The sequence below is a fragment of the Oryza brachyantha genome, chromosome 1 (genome assembly GCF_000231095.2).
Source record: "Oryza brachyantha chromosome 1, ObraRS2, whole genome shotgun sequence".
NCBI classification, from domain to species: Eukaryota; Viridiplantae; Streptophyta; class Magnoliopsida; order Poales; family Poaceae; genus Oryza; species Oryza brachyantha.
In genome coordinates this window covers 13,892,044-13,910,437 of record NC_023163.2, presented here as the reverse complement: position 1 = coordinate 13,910,437, position 18,394 = coordinate 13,892,044, and the positions used below count along the sequence as shown (strand labels likewise).

Here is an 18,394-nt window from a genome sequence, read left to right as displayed (position 1 = left end):
CCAAAAGGCACAACAGCATTTTGAGGGTTTGTCTCGGAAAGAATATCGCGCAATGTTCGGTCCAGGGCTTCAAAACAATGCCTGTGCGTCATCGGGGCCTCGTCCCATATAATCAACGAAGCTTCCATCAATAGTCCAGCAAGCATCGTGCCTCGTTTTATGTTGCAAATACTGGAGTCAGTAAGCTCAAGCGGTATTTTGAACCGAGAATGGGCTGTTTGGCCCTTTGGGAGAAGCAAAGAAGCAACGCCTGACGACGCAACAGCCAATACAATCTTGTTTTGTGATCGAAGCTTTGCTATTATCGTGTTCCACAAAAAGGTTTTGCCTGTGCCACCATGACCAGAGACAAAGAAGAATCCAGGGGCTGCAGCAGTTACCCGTGAAACCACAATATCAAATATATTTTTTTGATCAGAATTTAGTTGATCTATGAATGACTGTGCATGAGCCGACATTAGGAGTGCATCAGGCAAGAGTTCATCATCGATCAACCTATTTGTTCCATGAAGATCTACAGCTGAGGTTGGCTGCAGTAAATCAAAATCGGTGATGTTCCCGCCACTATTTGCAAAAACAATCCTTAGGTCGTGCCATAGAAGGTTAAGTAGGTGTTTGTGTGAAATATGGCATTGTGGGTTGTTGAGTTGTTTGTTTAATCTATTATGTAGATCATCTGTCATGTATAACCAGTATTTATCAAACAAGAACCTGACATTGCTAACAGAACAATAAAGGACCACAGTAACAAATAGTTGTCTCAGTTGTCTAGAGGATGCTGATAATACGGCCTCATCAAATAGCAGAAACCACTCATTGTCGCCTTCAAGAAGGCCACGTGCATCACATGCCTCTCTAAATGTGTTATACGTGACATTATTGTAGGTTCGGACATCGCTATAGCTATGCGCACCTTTTACAATCATAAGAAGCATTCGTAGGTAATATAGTTCACCTGCAGTTGGATGCACATAGTAAATGCGACCAATCTTTGGAGAAGGGGTCCGTGGTCGCCACACTCTATGAGATGGATCCCACGTCCACTCTTTAGGGAATTCGCAATATGTCAATGTTCGTGCTGGAGGGTGTTTTTTATTAGCTTTGAACCATTCAGTCAGCATTGAGTTTTTCGCAGTAGGACTATTGAGCACGGCCCGCAAGTCAGCCCCTGTTTCGTACCTTACATAATTTCTACCAGGCAAATGCACGACTAAACGCTCTACAGGGGGAATTCTATAGTGTATATCGAACTGAAATAAGCGATGAAGCGCCTCGCATGTTGATAAGAATCTAGCATCCATATACTCCAAAATTTCATTTGGTGGTGCAAGATCATGGTTAGGCGACATATTCCCTGTCGGAGCCGTTGTTTCGAAGTATATTTTTGCTCGATCATGTCCTTTTGTGATGTACTTGAATAAATACTTAATTAGGTTTGATTTATTGCACCACTCAACATTGATATGGGCTTGATATTTTTTAAGCAATGCAAGATTGTATGGCACTACTGATCTCTTATCTAAAGGTATTCCATTTTTCAAAATGCATCGGCCATCATTACGTCATCTATATATCGCAAAACCAGAGTCATCGATAATAGTCCCATCCTGGAAATCCTTTGGGTAATGTTTTGAACACCTATCATTTTTCATACAGGGACAACGCTTATTTGCCTCACCACATGGACCATGCATCATGAATTCGCTTACTAACTCATATCCTAATCGACCAGTTTCATAGTCAGGTATTTCAGCACAAATAAATCCATCTATCACAGATGACGAAATGTCAACGGTGCTTGTTGCCAACCAGACCAAACAATGTATATGTGGAAGGCCTCGCTTCTGGAACTCAACTGTATACAACACTAAAATAGTTTGGCAAGAAGTATCAGCATTGAAATGAAGGGAAAGTTAGAACCTAATAAACAAGGAAATGCTACCTGCTTGGACCGGACCAAAAATCTTGCCCTCCCAGATATCAGTAATAAATTCGTTAACTTTCATGTTAAAAACACGAACAATCATGTCTGGTCGATCAGAAGGCTGCTGACTAGGTTCAAATCTGATGGCGTCGCCAATTTCTTGCCACTTAGAATTGCACGTGTAGGTTACAAATAAATCAGGAGAGCCAAAGACACGGCATATTGCCATCGCATCCTGATAATTCATGACCATATATCGCCTACTACCTGTGAAACTGGCTGGAAGTATGACACGCTTACCTACAGAATCGCCTGTAGTAACTCCTCTATCAATCGCGTCAGTTATTCGTTCTATGGATTTTGTTCGAAGGTCATCCTGATGGTCAATAAAAAACTGGAGCCTATTAGCCTCGATAGTTGAATAAACATCTACATCTGCCTAATCACTTAGTCAACCATAACATGTCAAAGGGTTTGGCTCCTTCAATCGATAGTGCACCATGTATCTATAGTACTCAAGCATGGTCACATATTTCCTACCAGTCCCATCATAATTGTTATATTTTATACCAAGATGGAACCCACGCTCGCCGTAAGGAAATAACAGGGGATATTGCAATGCCATGTATGATGGGTGCAGCGGAGAGACGTGTCGCAGACCGAAATCCCTATCATGGACAAGGACATCGAACCTATATTCACTGGCAGCAAAGTCACCAACAATTATCGCAGCCAATTCACCGCTTGTTGGTAGATTATACTGGACATCGTCGGTGGCATTACAGCCTAAAAGACGCAAAGTAATTTTTTGATTACCATGCTCACACAGCTGTGCTCTTGCATATCTAAATTTCTGCACCAGGCAATTGTGAGTGTCAAGCATAGATGACAATGCATGAACAATATGAGGATCTGGTTGATCCACATTGTCATTATCGTTTTCGAAAAGATCTAGTCGATTCTTTGTTTCATTCTCGGGGTCATAGATATAGAGCTGCGCAAATTTTGGTGTGGAACCATATGATGGAAGCAAAGTACCGATCCTATGATGAACCACACCATTAATTTTGAAAACATATGGCGCAGTGCCATTGTTGATTGATTTGTCAACAGATGCACCCATCGATGTAAAAGCAAACATTGAATTATAAGACCTTATTTGCCTCAGAAATCTCTTCGATCGCATATCACGTTGGCTTAGTAAGGTAGCTAAAGGCTCGGGCGGTTGCTGCAAGTATGGGAGGTGGATTTTGCCAGCTTTACAGCAGAGATTATAGACAATTTTTCTCTTTGAGATCGCAGAAACGCTCTTAACCCTTTCCTGAAACCAAAAGATAGCACGGCAATATGGACACTCGTATGTTGGAGGACCATAGTACGATCTATGAGGGTAGGAGGCTGCATCGCATAGATAAACAATGTCACAACCATGAAAACGAACTCTACAAGGATTATGTAGCATATAGGAGAAACCCTTCAGCAGCGTAGTATACTCCTTATCTACATGCTGAGAGCTACTGCCGGCATGTGTAAACTTAGCAGAATAGCATACGCACAGATATACAATCTAACTATAGCAGGACACTCTACGTTATAGGTAACATACCATCACGACCAAGCGTGGATGACGCACGAACAGCACTGGAGCGGAGCAAGCAGCGCCTCTGCCTATTGAACGTAGCAAGGGAAGGCGTAAAATGCATAAGCGAGCGTGGCCTTTTCTCTGTGCGCACAATATGCGAGTGCTGCAACATCGGTACTGGCTGACGCATATGCATAGCAGACTGTCGTGCCAAGAGCACCGCACTCTGCCTGTGTGGATTGGAATGAGCTCCGTCTGGGCTGTTAGCATCGCCGGCCGACATTTGCAAGGCCTATTGCAAGACACTTAGAACAAAATAGAAAAGAAGAATAAGGCAGTACAACCAATGCTGTTTTTTATAGAGGATGTCAGCCATACAAAGATGGCATCATTAGCTAGACACATAGATAGCCAAGGTACTCACTATCTTGTACAAAAAAAATTAAACCATAACATGCAACACCTCTAAAGAATACTATTACATTCTAGTGGGGGTGCCAGAGGACCTAGCGCGAAATGCGCAAGACAGCCGCACGCCGATAACGCTGCATCAATGGCATCTCGTGCCAATCCTCTATAGCCCACCATTGATGCAAAATTATAGTCGTGAACCACAAAAGCATACGATCACTGTAAGTAACGGAGAGCTTGTCTAGCTGGCTGTTCATGCGCGCGGCTAAGCGGATCGCAGGCCGTAACCCAAAAGAAAATAGGCTGTAGATGAGAAGGATTCTCCAGTGACGGCACTATATGAGCTCAATACCAGCTAAAAGGTTATCATCGGAGTCGAACTCCCATAGATACGAGGGGCATGGAATCATACAATGCTGCATCACCTCATTGAGAAGCAGAACACATGAACTGTGAACGATAAGCATGATTGGTTGGAAAGAACAAGCTATGTAAAATGTGAACTCATGAAATGCATGAAGAAATGCCGAGGCTATGGCACATAGGGAGCAAGAGGTAAGAAGAGTAAGGATCCAACGTATGGCTGGAGCTCTTGTATAGGCGTCCCAAATAGGCAGCAAGAGCACTTGTCAGAACGGTAACTACAACGGCTAAAGCGATGCACGGAACTGACCGTTAGAGCAGGCTTACATATCTATGTCGACCTACAGTGCCACAAACCATGGGTAGGCAAGACAACCGCCATTGCATATAACCGTACGAACAACACAGGCAAACGAAACGCATAATGCAGAGATCATTGCAAAGAAAATGAGCACGAAAGATATAATCGTGAAGAAACAGAGGCAATGGGAGGAGAAACAAAAATACCTTCTATCAGACGGCAAAAGCTAGGAGCAACCGTTCACAGATAGCTTAGACCGCAGCGACCGGCAGCATGCATCCAAAGAGCACCACCGCAACAGCAATGACAAAAAACAGAGGGGACCAAGATCGCGGGAAAGAAAACAAACAACCTAAAGAAGAGAAAGTGAAGAGGTCAATAAGAACTAGCGAATGTAAAAAGAAACGGCAAAAAGAGGACAAGGATACCTGGTAGGAGACAGCAGGAGCCCCACGCAACAGAACGAACGGAGGCAATCACGATCCATGAAAGCACTGATCCAACAGATGCAGATCCATCGTCCTAAGCAGCAAGAAAAAAAAATCATAGCCAGTTGATTAGTACAATCGATCGCACAATGAAACATCAGGAAGGGAAAAAAATAAGCACCGTCGATTTCACGGGAACGCTCGCGGGCTAGCAGCAAGAACGTTTAGCGAGATCCCAGGCACATTAACAGCAAAGCGCAACCCAAACGAGAGCAAGAGCCAAGAGGGAGAAAAACTCTCGGGACGAAAAGAAAGTATAATGTACACCAAAGGCGAAGCACACGAGAAGAAGGGATGCAACGTTTAGGACAGGAAAAGAAACCCGCAGAGAGCAAAAGCAATAAGAATGAACGGGCCCCATAAACCCTGACCCAGCTGTCATGGATTGCTGGGGGTAAAGCAAGGGACAGGGAGCAGGAAAAACCGAGCAGGCGCAAAAATCCAGGGCCGTAGACCGTGCACCGATCCTACGGGAAAAGAATGAAGGCATGAAGAGGGTGGCCCACACGACAGAGATAGTATGGCCATAGGGCATGCCCACGAAAATGACAGGAGGCAAACGCTCGCAGAGACGTCGCCACCTCCCCGCAAAATCTCTGACAACCAGGCACAAAAGTCTACCTGAGCCATATCTATCTACCAGCACACAACAATCCAGAAGGCAGAAAGGTACACCGGTGGACGTAGACCACAAAGAAGACAGTTAGAAGGAAAAGAAGCAAAGAGCGAACCGCATGGAACAGGTGTACACAGACGAAAAAGTAGGAGGGAAATATAGGCAGACGACAAGCAAGGAAGCAGATAGACCAATTCCATGGCCGGTAGAAACAAAAACACCATGTGAACGCCCAGATGGCATACAGAAGAATGCATACACCAAGCACATGCATGGGCAGAGAAAAGGCTGAGCAGCACAGAAAAAGGAACATGCATGCAAACAGCCACGGTGCGGAGAGCAAGCAGAACAGCAACAGTGACCAATAGAGACCAACAAAAGCAAATCCCATGCGTTCCTCTGTGACAGCGCAAGCACGCAGCAATAATAATAAACGCAGCCCCACCGTCAGGCAGAAGGCGCAGCGTGGACGGCGCGCACGAAGCAGCGGAAAGAGGAGCGTGCACGCGTCGCACGGGCAAAGCTACCACGGCAGTGAAATCGCAGAGGAGACCGCAAAATCCTGCGCTCTTGAAGACTTTAGATTGCATCCGTAGCTGTTTTATTTCCTGTGCAAATTATTTAGCGTAGAAGCATTAAAAAATCATGTTTACACACTCATGCAAACAAGGAACATGAGATATTGAGATAGAAAGATGAAAAGGCAGGGATACAGCAGACATTTTGTCTAACGACAAAAAATTAGAAAAACCATAACAGTGATATTTGAGCGGTGGCTGTTGGTAAGAGTGCAAATGGTTAAATTAGTACAAAGTTGCCGCTAAGACGGAGAATGCAGAGAGAGATGAGAGAAAGAATAGATTTCAACCAGTAAGGACAAGTTAAATAGTATAGCCAACTACTAACTCCAATTCATATATAATCAATCTAATAACCAATTTATACAATAGCTGTCTACAAAACATATACTATCCGGTCCCACCTGCCATATACATATTGTGTCTTAGAGTTCATACTGTAACTGATTATAAATATGTAGCTCACCGCTTTTCTTTCTACCCTCTTATTTTCTTAAAATATGTTTATAACTAGCTTATAATCTACTCTATTATCTCCTTAAAAATATGCTTATAGCTAGCTTATAGTATGCTATTATACCTGCTCTAAGAACACGAGCAATCGAGCAAGAAACTCACGTCACGTTCTGGAGTCGCCAAAAGCATCTCCAAGAGAATAGCCAAAATTTACCTCTCCAAATCCCAATTTAGCTATTCATGTCAAAAGATGCCATAGCCAAATTGATGTGTACTCCAACATACTAGCCATTTTCACTACCTAAATCATAACAGACATGTGTGCCTAGCAAAGTTTGACTATTGAGATGAGGTGGGAGAGACTAGCTAGATTTGGCTATTGAGGGAAAAATTAGCCATTCCAACAGCCCTACGATAGCCCTACGAGGTTAGATAGCTATTCTCTTGAAAATTGTTTAAAATTTAGTTTAGCTAGTCATATATCTAGTCTCTTCAAGATGCTAAGATAGGGAATGGAGCGTCGAGAGTCGAGATCTGTTTCTACACTGGCGACGTCAGCAGTGCCTCCTGACCAAGAGCAGTGTCGGCACTGCCCAAGCCTCCTCCTACCTGCTCTTCCCTCCAGTGCGCTCCCAGCCTCCCACCCCTGTGCTGGCCAGCTGTCTTGGCCATGCATCCAGATTCAGTGACATTGTCCCGTGATATTCTTATGATATTCTGTCGCTGACATGTAGGCCCTGCATATGTTTGGACCCACGTGAGACCTGTATATAAGTAACAGAATGTCACAAAAATATCACCCGCGTTTCCCTGGCCATCCACTAACGCTGCCACTGCCACCTGAACCGCTCCCTGCGCCATGCGCAATGCCGACAACGCCCCAGTGTCTGTCACCCATCGAAGCGGGCACCCAGCCTCGCCATGCGCTGCCCGCCGTCACCGACACCGACACCGACACCGCCTCCCACGCCCTCATTGGTGTCGACATCTGCTAGTCGATCCGTCAGCTTCGCACCTCCCGATGGTGTCGAGGACGATCACTCAGACGAGGACCAGAAGGTAGCTAGCCACGCAGGTTAAGTCCAATAGCTAATATTCGTTAAGAGCAAGTATAATAGCTAATATTCTTAGAGCATCCCAACAGCTCATCTATCCCATCCTCTACCCTAAAAATAGAGGATGAAGACTATAAATTGAGCTCTAACAGAACTGCTATCCTATCATCTATTTTTAGATGTTATTCATATTAGGAGAGAACCTTCATATTTGAATGATCTCTCTCCATCCTCCAAAGAGATACAGAGGATGTCATATATAGATGATTTGGTGAAGTAAAAAAGATATAAAGGATCATCCAAATAAAGATATAGATGACCAAATTTAGATAAGCTGTTGAAGATGCTCTAAACTGGCTAAATATTAAGGTGGAGAAGAGATGGGAGGAGAGAGAAGCGGGCTGTAACTTATAAGTTTATAGCCAGTTCAGACATAAGAACCAAAATATACTGTAAGAGAAACAATAAAGAACTAACAACTATATAAGTGGACTAAGAAAAAGCTATAAAAAGTTATATAGCTTGTTAGATATTATTAGCCTTCGAATTATTTTGGGCCCTAAAATTTTGGAGCCGAAACCAAACCACGCCAAGCCATTTTTTCCTCCACCCATACCGCCGCAGTCATTATCAACGTAGGCCCATTTACATCCATTCAAACATGGTCCATTTGAGAAACCAGACCGTTTCATTCAACTCCAAACCATTAGGAGGCTTAGTTTATGGTTTTAACGAGACAACACATAATTTAATTCAAAGGATAGTTGAGATGTTACTGGAACGAGTGGCCGATACGATAGGAAATGAAAAATTCACCGGAGGTCACTAGACTTTAAACCGGGTTTATTTTTCATTCCTCAACCGAAATACTAAAATGTGTACCTCTAAACTCGCATAATCCGATAAAAAAGTCCCTCGGCAGTATTGGTTTAACTTTTACCCGATTTTACTGACGTGGCGTCGGTGGACTCCACATGTCTGATTATTTTAATTTTTTCTCTTCACTTTTCTTTTTTCCTTCTCTCCTGTGCTCTCATCTCTCTCTTCTTTCTCTCTTCTTTTCTCTACCGGCGCACGCGGCCGCAGGCTAGAGGCGTCGGAGGCGTAAACGGGCGCTGGTGTGCGTGCGCGGCTAGACTGTGACCGCGTGGTGCGTACGTGGAGCTGGTCATGGCGGATGGAGACGCCGCGACGACGACGGGCGGTCACTCCCGTGCTGGGAGTGCTCTCATCTCTCTCTTCTTTCTCTCTTCTCTTCTCTGTTGAAGCTTATCCTTGGAGTTTAGCGGTTAGTTAGTTAGTTCTGCATGTGAATGTTTACTTGTATTTCTCCCGTAGTTTTTGTTCTGAGCCTATTGAGCTACCACTGGTACAGAGCCTCTCATATGTAACGTTCCAAAATATGCCTCGATTACTTGGGCCGCTAGAACATAGGCATTTTAATCGGGCCTAAAATAAGCCCGTTGTAGATGTAATCGTACAGCCGTAAGTCAGGTGCGTATGGTTAGAGCCCGTCAGAGATGATACTTATCTCTGACAGGCACAAAGGTAAACTCGAATGAGATTATGCAAGTCATGTTAATCGGGCCGAGTTACTAGGCCCGTCACAGATGACCATCATCTCTGACAGGCCCGGGAGATTGCCCGATTGAGATGACCTTGCGCCCATCACTGATGGTTTCTACTAGTGATGGTCTCCTTTGCTGCGCCCGATTAAGATAATCGGTGGCCCGTAAGAGATCTTGGAATTTGGCCCGATTGAGATAATTATTTGCACTCTATAAATACTTGGCCCGGCTGCTGTCTGAAGCTATCCCACTGTTCACAATTTTGGTGGGAGGTGTAAGGGGGCGAATTTGTAATTGTTTTCTAAAGAGAATATGAAAATCATAAAGTAAGTATAAAGGTTAACTAATACCTTCTTTAATTATAAGCACTCTAAAATTTCAAGCATGCAAATAAATATTAACTAATATTTTGCTTTTTTAGCGATGGTTCGAAGTTGGATGTATGCGACTAATTTGAAGCGGCATTGCAAGGAGTACAGAGATGGCGTATTAAGTTTTTTGAACGCCACGGACGAGGACAGGAAAATAAGAAACAACAAATACATGTGGTGTCCATGTAGCGATTGCAAGAATGAGTCTAAGTTTGAAAGCAGAGTGGACATACACTCTCACGTGGATTCATGAACGAATACACACGTTGGGTGAAGCATGGAGAGGAAGAATCAGGAAGTGGTGCAGTTCCTGACAGTAGTGGTGCAGACAATCATGAAGAAGGAGACGAAGATGAAGATGATCATGATATGTTTATACCGTCTCCATTGGGTGGTGAAATGGTTGATGTAGAACCGGATCTGTTGCAAGACATGTTACATGACGTTGAGTACCCGGCATACAATGAGAGAGATTCTATGAAGTTCAACAAGTTGGTCAGTGACTCGGCGACACCTCTGTATGCCGGATGCAAACCAAAGCATACTAAATTGTCAGCTACCTTAGAGCTAATGAAGCTGAGAGTTAGTAGTGGATGGACCGACAAGAGTTTTACATAACTACTGGGAATAATGAAGGCGATGCTTCTCGAAAAGAACACATTGCCCGAGACGACATATGAAGCAAAGCAGGTTCTATGTCCCTTGGGGTTAGAGATTCGTCGAATTCACGCTTGTCCAAATGACTGCGTATTATACTACAAGCAATACGCGGACTTAGATGCTTGTCCTGTCTGCAAGGCATCTCGGTACAAGAGAAAGAAAGGTGCGGCGGAGGGAAAGAAGTCAAAGCGGGGTGAGCCAGCGAAGGTTGTGTGGTATCTACGCATCGCTGATCGTTTCAAGCGAATGTTTGTCAACCCCAAGGAAGCGGAGATAACACGTTGGCATGCCACAGACAGAAGGAATGACGGATTACTAAGACACCCAGCTGATTCGATGCAATGGAGGAATGTCGATTGAAAGCACAAAGACTTTGCTGCCGACCCTAGAAACATGAGGATAGTTTTGTGTACGGATGGCATGAATCCTTTTGGAGACATGAGTAGTTCGCACAACACTTGGCCAGTTCTTATTGTGAATTATAACCTCCCTCCATGGTTATGCTTCAAAAGAAAATATATTATGTTGTGCTTGTTAATCCAAGGTCCGAAGCAACCCGGCAATGATATCGACGTGTTCTTGGAGCCTGTTGTCAATGATCTTGAGATTCTTTGGAAAGAAGGCGTGGAAACATGGGATGCATATAGATAGGAGAACTTCAATCTAAGAGTTCTTCTGTTCGGCACCATTAATGACTACCCCGTACTCGGTAATCTTTCCGGACAAACTATGAAAGGAAAGAATGCTTGCTCGGATTGCATGGAACATACACGGAGCCGGTGGCTGAAGAAATCACGACAGATGGTCTACATGGGTCATCGGAGGTGGCTCCCTCTAAGTCACGCATTTAGAAGAAAGAAGAACATTTTCAACGGGAAGAGGGAACTTCAATCTGCTCCAAGGGATTTGTCAGGAGAAGAGGTCCACAACATGGTGAAGGACATAACTAATGAGTTTGGAAAGAAAAGAAAGCGTGGCCAGACAAAGGACAAGGGTATGTGGAAGAAAAAATCAATATTTTGGCGGCTACCATACTAGAAAGACCTTGAGGTCCATCATTTCATTGGTCTTATGCATGTAGAAAAGAATGTGTGCGAGAGTTTGGTTGGATTGCTGCTCAATATGCCTGGGAAGACGAAGGACGGGCTTAACACACGACTAGACCTTCAGGAGATGAACATTCATAGTGAACTTCAGCTTGTTACGAATGAAGCGACGGGTAGAGTGTACCTCCTACCTGCTTGCCACACTCTGTTGAAGGATGAGAAGATCGCCATGCTATCATGTTTGGCAAATATTAAAGTTCCATCCGGGTATTCAGCACGAATCAGCAAGTACGTAAAATTGGACGATCTAAAACTGGTAGTGATGAAGTCTCATGATTGCCATGTGCTAATCACACAGCTCTTGCCAGTTGCTATCAAAGGGATTCTGCCACCAAAACTCCGCCACACGATCCAATGGTTGTGCGCCTTCTTCAATGCAATCGGTTAGAAGATTATAGATCCCGAAGACCTAGATGGGTTGCAGTCTGAAATTGTCAATACCCTCTGTCACATGGAGATGTACCTTTCACTCTCTTTCTTTGATATCATGATCTATCTGCCTGTTCATTTGGTGAAGCAAACAAAACTATGTGGCCCTGTATTTCTAAGAGAAATGTGGTCGTTCGAGAGGTACATGGGAGTTCTGAAGTCATATGTCAGAAATAGAGCAAAACCGGAGGGAAGCATCCTTGAAGGTTACACGACCGAGGAGGCTATCGAGTTTTGTGTCGATTACATGTCTGAGGCTGATCCTATCGGAGTTCCAGCATCTCGTCATGAGGGACGGTTGTTAGGTGTTGGCACAATAGGCAGGAAAAAGATTGTTCCCGATCAAGGTTCCTATGTGCAGGCTCATTTCGCCGTGCTTTAACACATGGCTGAAGTGACACCATACTTTGAGGAGCATCTAGAGAAGGTTCGATGAGAGAATATGGGTCGGTCAGACACGTGGATCATAGAGAGCATAGTACTCATTTCAACGAATGGTTCAAGAATCATATCGCACGGTCGACCAATGGCCTAAGTGAGCTACTGCAAAGGTTGGCAAGGGGCCCATGTTGGGATGTTAATACATGCCAAAGCTACGATATCAATGGTTACACATTCTACACCACTACACAAGATGAGAAAAGCACTGTGCAAAACAGTGGCGTCCGTATAGATGCATATCAGGATCAAGCTGGATCAAACACATACTATGGCCGTATTCAACAAATTTGGGAACTGAACTACGTAAACTTCAAAGTGCCTTTGTTTCCTTGTACCTGGGTCAATATCCGCATAGGTGTGAAAGTCGACAAGGAAGGATTCACGTTGGTCGATCTGGCCAAAGTTGGATATGCCGACGAACCATTCGTGGTAGCCAAGCAAGTCCAATAGATTTTCTACATACAAGAGCCTGCAAACAAGAAGCTTCACGTTGTTAGGGATAACAAGCGAAGAATTGTTGGGGTTGACAACGTCGTGGATGAGGAAGAATACAGCAAGAACCTTCATGTCAGATCTCAAATCAACCTCGAAAATGATCCCGAAGACGATGTGGCGTATGCTCGTTCCGACCATTCAGAAGGCATATCTTTGTAAATGAACTCTATATGTAATGTACCTTGTATCTGTGCGTTAGTGATATGACTTTGGTAAAGTAATAGCAACTTCAAACTATATATGATATATGCAATTTTATCATTCTGTGATTTTTAAAAATTTAATAGCAAATTTAGTCTAGGTATGATTTTTTTAAAATTAATACAAATTGTTTTTGTTAGTAAAATTTAATACAAATTTAATAGCATATTTATTAGAAATTTAATACAAACTGTTTTTCATGTAACAGCAATTTTAACAATTCATATGAAATGAATTGTAATAGTTACCCTATCTCTGACGGGCGTTGACATGAAGCCCGTTTGAGATTTGGTCATCTCTGATGGGCCGTATAACTAGGCCCGTCAGAAATGACTTACTCTCTAACGGGCTTAGGCTCTACGTCCGTCAGAGATAGGCTAGCCTCTAACAGGTTTAGGCTAGACGCCCGTCAGAGATAGGCTGATTTAGGGTTTAGTGCTAGCCCACCCTCCTCGCACGCTCACTCTCACTGATCTAGATCCAGCCCCTCACGCCGCGGCCGTCCCCGAGCCCTCCCCACGCCGCCTCCGTCCCCAACGCTGGCGACCGCCTTCTCGACGCCGCCGACGCCCTCCCCGACGCCAGCGCCGCCGTCCCCGAGCCTTGCCCATGCCACTGCCGTCGCTCCCCACGTCGGCGCCGCTGTCCCCGAGCCCTTCCCACATCGGTGCCGCCGTCCCCGACACCGGTGCCACCGCAGGTGAGCCGCCTCCCTCCTCCTCCTGCTCGCTCGTCCCATGTCACAAGTAGATTTATTTGTTTGTTTTGTTAGTATGTTAGTCACCCTGTTTGTTAGATTTGAACTTGTTAACAATTTAATTGTGCTAATAAGATCGATACGGTCATGGACGTGGAGCTCGTTTTATGCACTTGTTAGTTGCCGCACATCTATTTACCACTTATGATGCTGTCTTTAAATAAAGAATATATATGAAAAAAATGATGTAAGTATGCATAAGGATGCTTGTTCTTAGATTGAAATATATGAAAATACAAATAGTGGTTGTGTCCAATTGATGATGTTGTGAGCAAACGAGAACTTTTGGTCAGCATTAAGCTCATCTTGTCTAGTCTCCTACGATGTGTAACAGATTTGGTCGCCGCCTTCGTGCGGTTTGACGGCACGTCTTAGGCTGAAGTTGACTGGCATGCTAAGGCCAAAGAAAAATCTGTCTTTTGCTTACTTCATTGTTAATATGTCGAGATGTCAGGTAGAGAGCATTGTAACGGCAGTTACTATAGGCTAGTTAATGTACACTCCGTGGTGGAAAATATGACCTTTCGCTGGTAGTACGTAAATATCACGTCCGCCTCATCACGGTGGGGGTGCACACGTCTTGAGGGACATACAAATAAAACAAATCAAACAAGTGTCAAGAAATGTGCACGCCCGTCGCGTGAGGTGGACGTGATATTTACGTCCTAGTTGCGCACGATCTGAATTTCCATCACGGAGACATCATTAGTTACCTTGTAATAACTATCGTACATAATGAATCTGAATCATTTTGGATTTTAGGTGTGTATGTCGCGAGATAGTACTTACAACATTTTAACATTGCCTAGTAAGGTAGATCTAGGTCTTATCGCACAACGGTCCAATAGTTTTTAACATTCCTATCGTACAACAGTTAAACAGAAAATGACGCAGCAAGAATTGTCTAGTACAACATCGAGCCGGGCTCGTAGAGCCAGAATAGGATTCCTAAGAAAGTCTACACCATAACGGATGTGGACGATCTCGGATTTCCTACAGCTCCTCCAAAAGCGGTCAGAGGTTCTCAACTATATGCGGAGTCCTAGGTAGACGAAACTTCACAATTACGAAGGACCACATTGACCAGGTCCCACAGTCGGAAAAAGAGGAGGCCTGGAGGCAATTCAAGGAAAGCTTTGAGTACCCCGGTGAGGCCGAGGCTAGACTCAAGAAGCAGGCTATCCGCAAGATGGGCAACTTGTGGAAAAACTTCAAGACCACGCTAGTGACCGAGTAAGTCATGAATCCCGCCAAGGTCGAACCGTACGCGAAGTACCCGTTCATCACCAAGGAAGCGTGGGAACAGTTCCATGCCGCGAAGTCAACGCCGGAGTCTCTGGCGAAAAGTGCGGCCTATAGGAATCTACAAGCAAGAAACATTCACTAGCATCGGCTCGGGACTGCTGGGTACGCCGGGAAAACGGCGAAATGGATCAAGGAGGATGAAGCTGCTGCGGAAGCTAACACCCCTCCTGTTTTTGGTGATATCCTGAGTACCCGAGCCAGGAACTGGGCAAGGGCTAGGGTGAAGAAGAATAGGGATGAAACACGTACGTTCCCAAATACCGAAGATCAGGCGGTCTACCAAAAGATCGTAAGTTTAAGACATAACTATAGTTAAATTTCATTGTATTATCCTCTAGATTTAATTAGAACCAACATTACTACAGGTGGACTTGTCTGCTGAACGGCAATCCTCCCAATCGACGTGCTCACAAGGATGTGAGGATGACATCCTCAGTAAAGCGTTGGGAACGGAAGAACACAGTGGAAGGACACGGGGCATTGGCGCCAGCATTCCATGGAAGTTCGGGTTTTCGAATACAGGTGGCAATACAGGAAGCTCAAGACCTCAAAGGCGGAGAAAGCAGCACGTCTGAAGGAACAGCATCGGAAAGAGATTAGAAACGAGCTCAGGGAAGAGTTCGACTCGAACCTCCTACAAGTGGAGGCTCGGGTTGAGGCACGCTTAAGGGAAAGCGAGCCCGCTCCTGCCCCCTTACTAGGGAAGAGCCCCACGTAGAGGCGTAGCAGCTGCGCTTCAATTGAGGCGGCGGCAGAACCACCACCGCCCCCCATGGCGGTGGACAACATAACGGTACAACCAACATACATTTCTTTTGGTGTCTTAGCAGTATAATACACTATGTCATATTCTAATAGCGCGTATGAAATGTATCGTAGGAACCCACCCCATGCACCCTAGTCGTTAAGGTGGCACAAGGAGTGGCAATTCCTGCCGCGGAGGGTCGTGCGTTCAAACATACGCCAGAGACCCGAGTGCATGGGGCGCAGTTGTTAGCTGCGCATGCCAAAGTTCAGATGGACTTAGTGAAGCCTGATTGGGTTATCTTCACTCTCCCGCACCCACTGAATGACATGATTCTAACACTTGGATCTGCACGTGGCACGTTCATTCAATGGCCAAAGGACAACATTCAGATCAATGCAACTCCTAGGCCAGCTCCAAGTACTCGTCCGTCGCCGCCACCTCCCACCCAACTCTTTTATCTACCCCTACTACCGTTGAAGATCCGTAGTTGCAGTACGATACTGATTTTGGTGGAGAGGGTCCGGAGGTAGACAATATTGCATAACTCCCCCCACCTGCCAAGAAGCTCAGGAGGGCGAAATCTTCCCCACCGCTGGTTGATACCCGCAAAAAAGGGACATCAAGTGGGAAGGGAAGAGACAAGGTGGAAGGGATGCTCCTAGCTCCTAAAAAGCTAGATCTCGGCAAGGCGCCAGCTCGTCATAACCCTCCAACCGAATTCACATTAGGCACGCAGTTGGTCGGGGACGACGTGTTATCGAAGATGGACAACGCATGCAAGGAGTTGCGTGGGTACTACATGGAGAGATCTAATGCAAGGAGGAAGAATAGAGACACCTCGATCACATGGCAACACGATATACAACCATTCCTCGGGCCTCCGGCCTTCATCGCCGTATACTTTAGAGATCTATGGGACCTCTACAGGTTGCGGTCGATCGACACCAACCTCCTTAAGTGCTACTCCTTGTAAGTATTGTTGCGTATGAAATATGGTAATAACAAACTATATATTACGCTTACTCGGATCCTTTTCTTTCATATAGGATGACTTGGAAGCATGTCCATCGTCATGCACCCCATGTTGCCTTGCTCGATCCGTCTGTCGTCAACGAGACCACTTTGAAGACCGATCGAGCTAGCATGGTAGATTATTTGTACGATTGCTTACGGTCCTGTCAAGACAAGGACTTTCTTATGTGCGCCTACAATCAACAGTAAGCGTGAACCCTACTTACCATGAAAGGCGATGACGTGCATATCTCTAAGTACTTAACTATCAATTTATTTACGTCGTAGGCTTCACTGGATTCTTCTGGTCATAGTGTCGAAGTGGAGTTTGGTTTACTACCTTAACTCCAACATAAAAAAAACATATACGATTGGACGGCGATCGAAGCTGCCTTGAATGACGCCTGGGTCAAGTACATGGCAAAAGGCGGAAGGCATAAGGATGGACGTCCCACGCTCGGTCACAAGAAAGACTTCCCAATACGTCAACAAGTCGGTGACCAGTGTAGGTTCCACGTCTGCCATAACATGAGAAGCTTTGCAGACAAGGTGGCCTTGCTCGACCTTGAGGTGTGTGGTTCGGTTGTTTATTATGTACGTACGACGACAACTCGCAGCGTATGTAGACTAACTTCGCGCCTCGCATGCAGGATAAACTCTCAAAGATGCCGAAAAACAACTTCGATATCATTTGAGAGGAGATAGCACGATTCATACTTGATGATATCTTGTCAAGTAAAGGAATGTTTAGAGTCAAGTGTTAGCTAGCTCATCTATGAATGCTTCCACATTTCCAATGCTTGCGATAAACATCTATTTGTGTAATTATATAATCATTGAATTGTGTTGAACAAGAGTTGTAATTAATTCTATACTTACGACATAAATTTACAATGCTTCGACAATTACTGCACTTAAGTCGATCTAATATGTATTATTTGTTTTTCTGGATTGTATAATGTCTCAGTTACTAATTGATTACATCTTAACTTGTTTTAGTCTATAACTCTGCTTTGGTGGGCCAGAAAGAATGTGAATGTATATGTATAATATTTTGTGAATTGCTTTTGCCGTGATGGAATATGTGAATGGACTGAAATGTGTTTATATATGTGATGGGAATGGACTGAAATCTGGGTTGCTAGAATAAATCTGTATATAAATCTATATTTTCACAGCGGGCATGGCTAGCAAAGGCCTGAGGCTAGCCAAAAAAACGAATTTTATTTTTTTACTAACCTACTCATCACTGACGGGCGTACTACCTAAGCCCGTTAGAAAGAAAGTCATCTGTGACGGGCTCTAGAATAGGCTGGTAGAGATATAGTCATCTGTGACGGGCTTAAGGTTCAAGCCCGATAGAGATAAGGTTATACGAGCCAGATCAATTTTGACTCCTGACGTGGGTCAAATCAATGTGTGATGAGCCCTTGTTTTGGCCCAACAGAGATAGATACTTATCAGTGACGGGCTCGTGTGGTAGCTCGATTGAGATAGGCTATTCGTGATGGGCTAGGTCTGACTCGCA

At 44.6% G+C, this 18,394-nt stretch overlaps 1 long non-coding RNA gene across 1 annotated transcript; it reads right to left on the bottom strand.

The window, feature by feature from the left end:
* Positions 1–4,793: 4,793 nt before the first annotated feature.
* On the bottom strand, positions 4,794–5,282 carry LOC107305188. Its single transcript, XR_001551302.2, has 3 exons — positions 5,191–5,282; positions 5,010–5,103; positions 4,794–4,933 (listed from the first exon to the last, which is right to left on the bottom strand). It is a non-coding gene; the product is annotated as an uncharacterized LOC107305188 (long non-coding RNA).
* Positions 5,283–18,394: the final 13,112 nt, after the last annotated feature.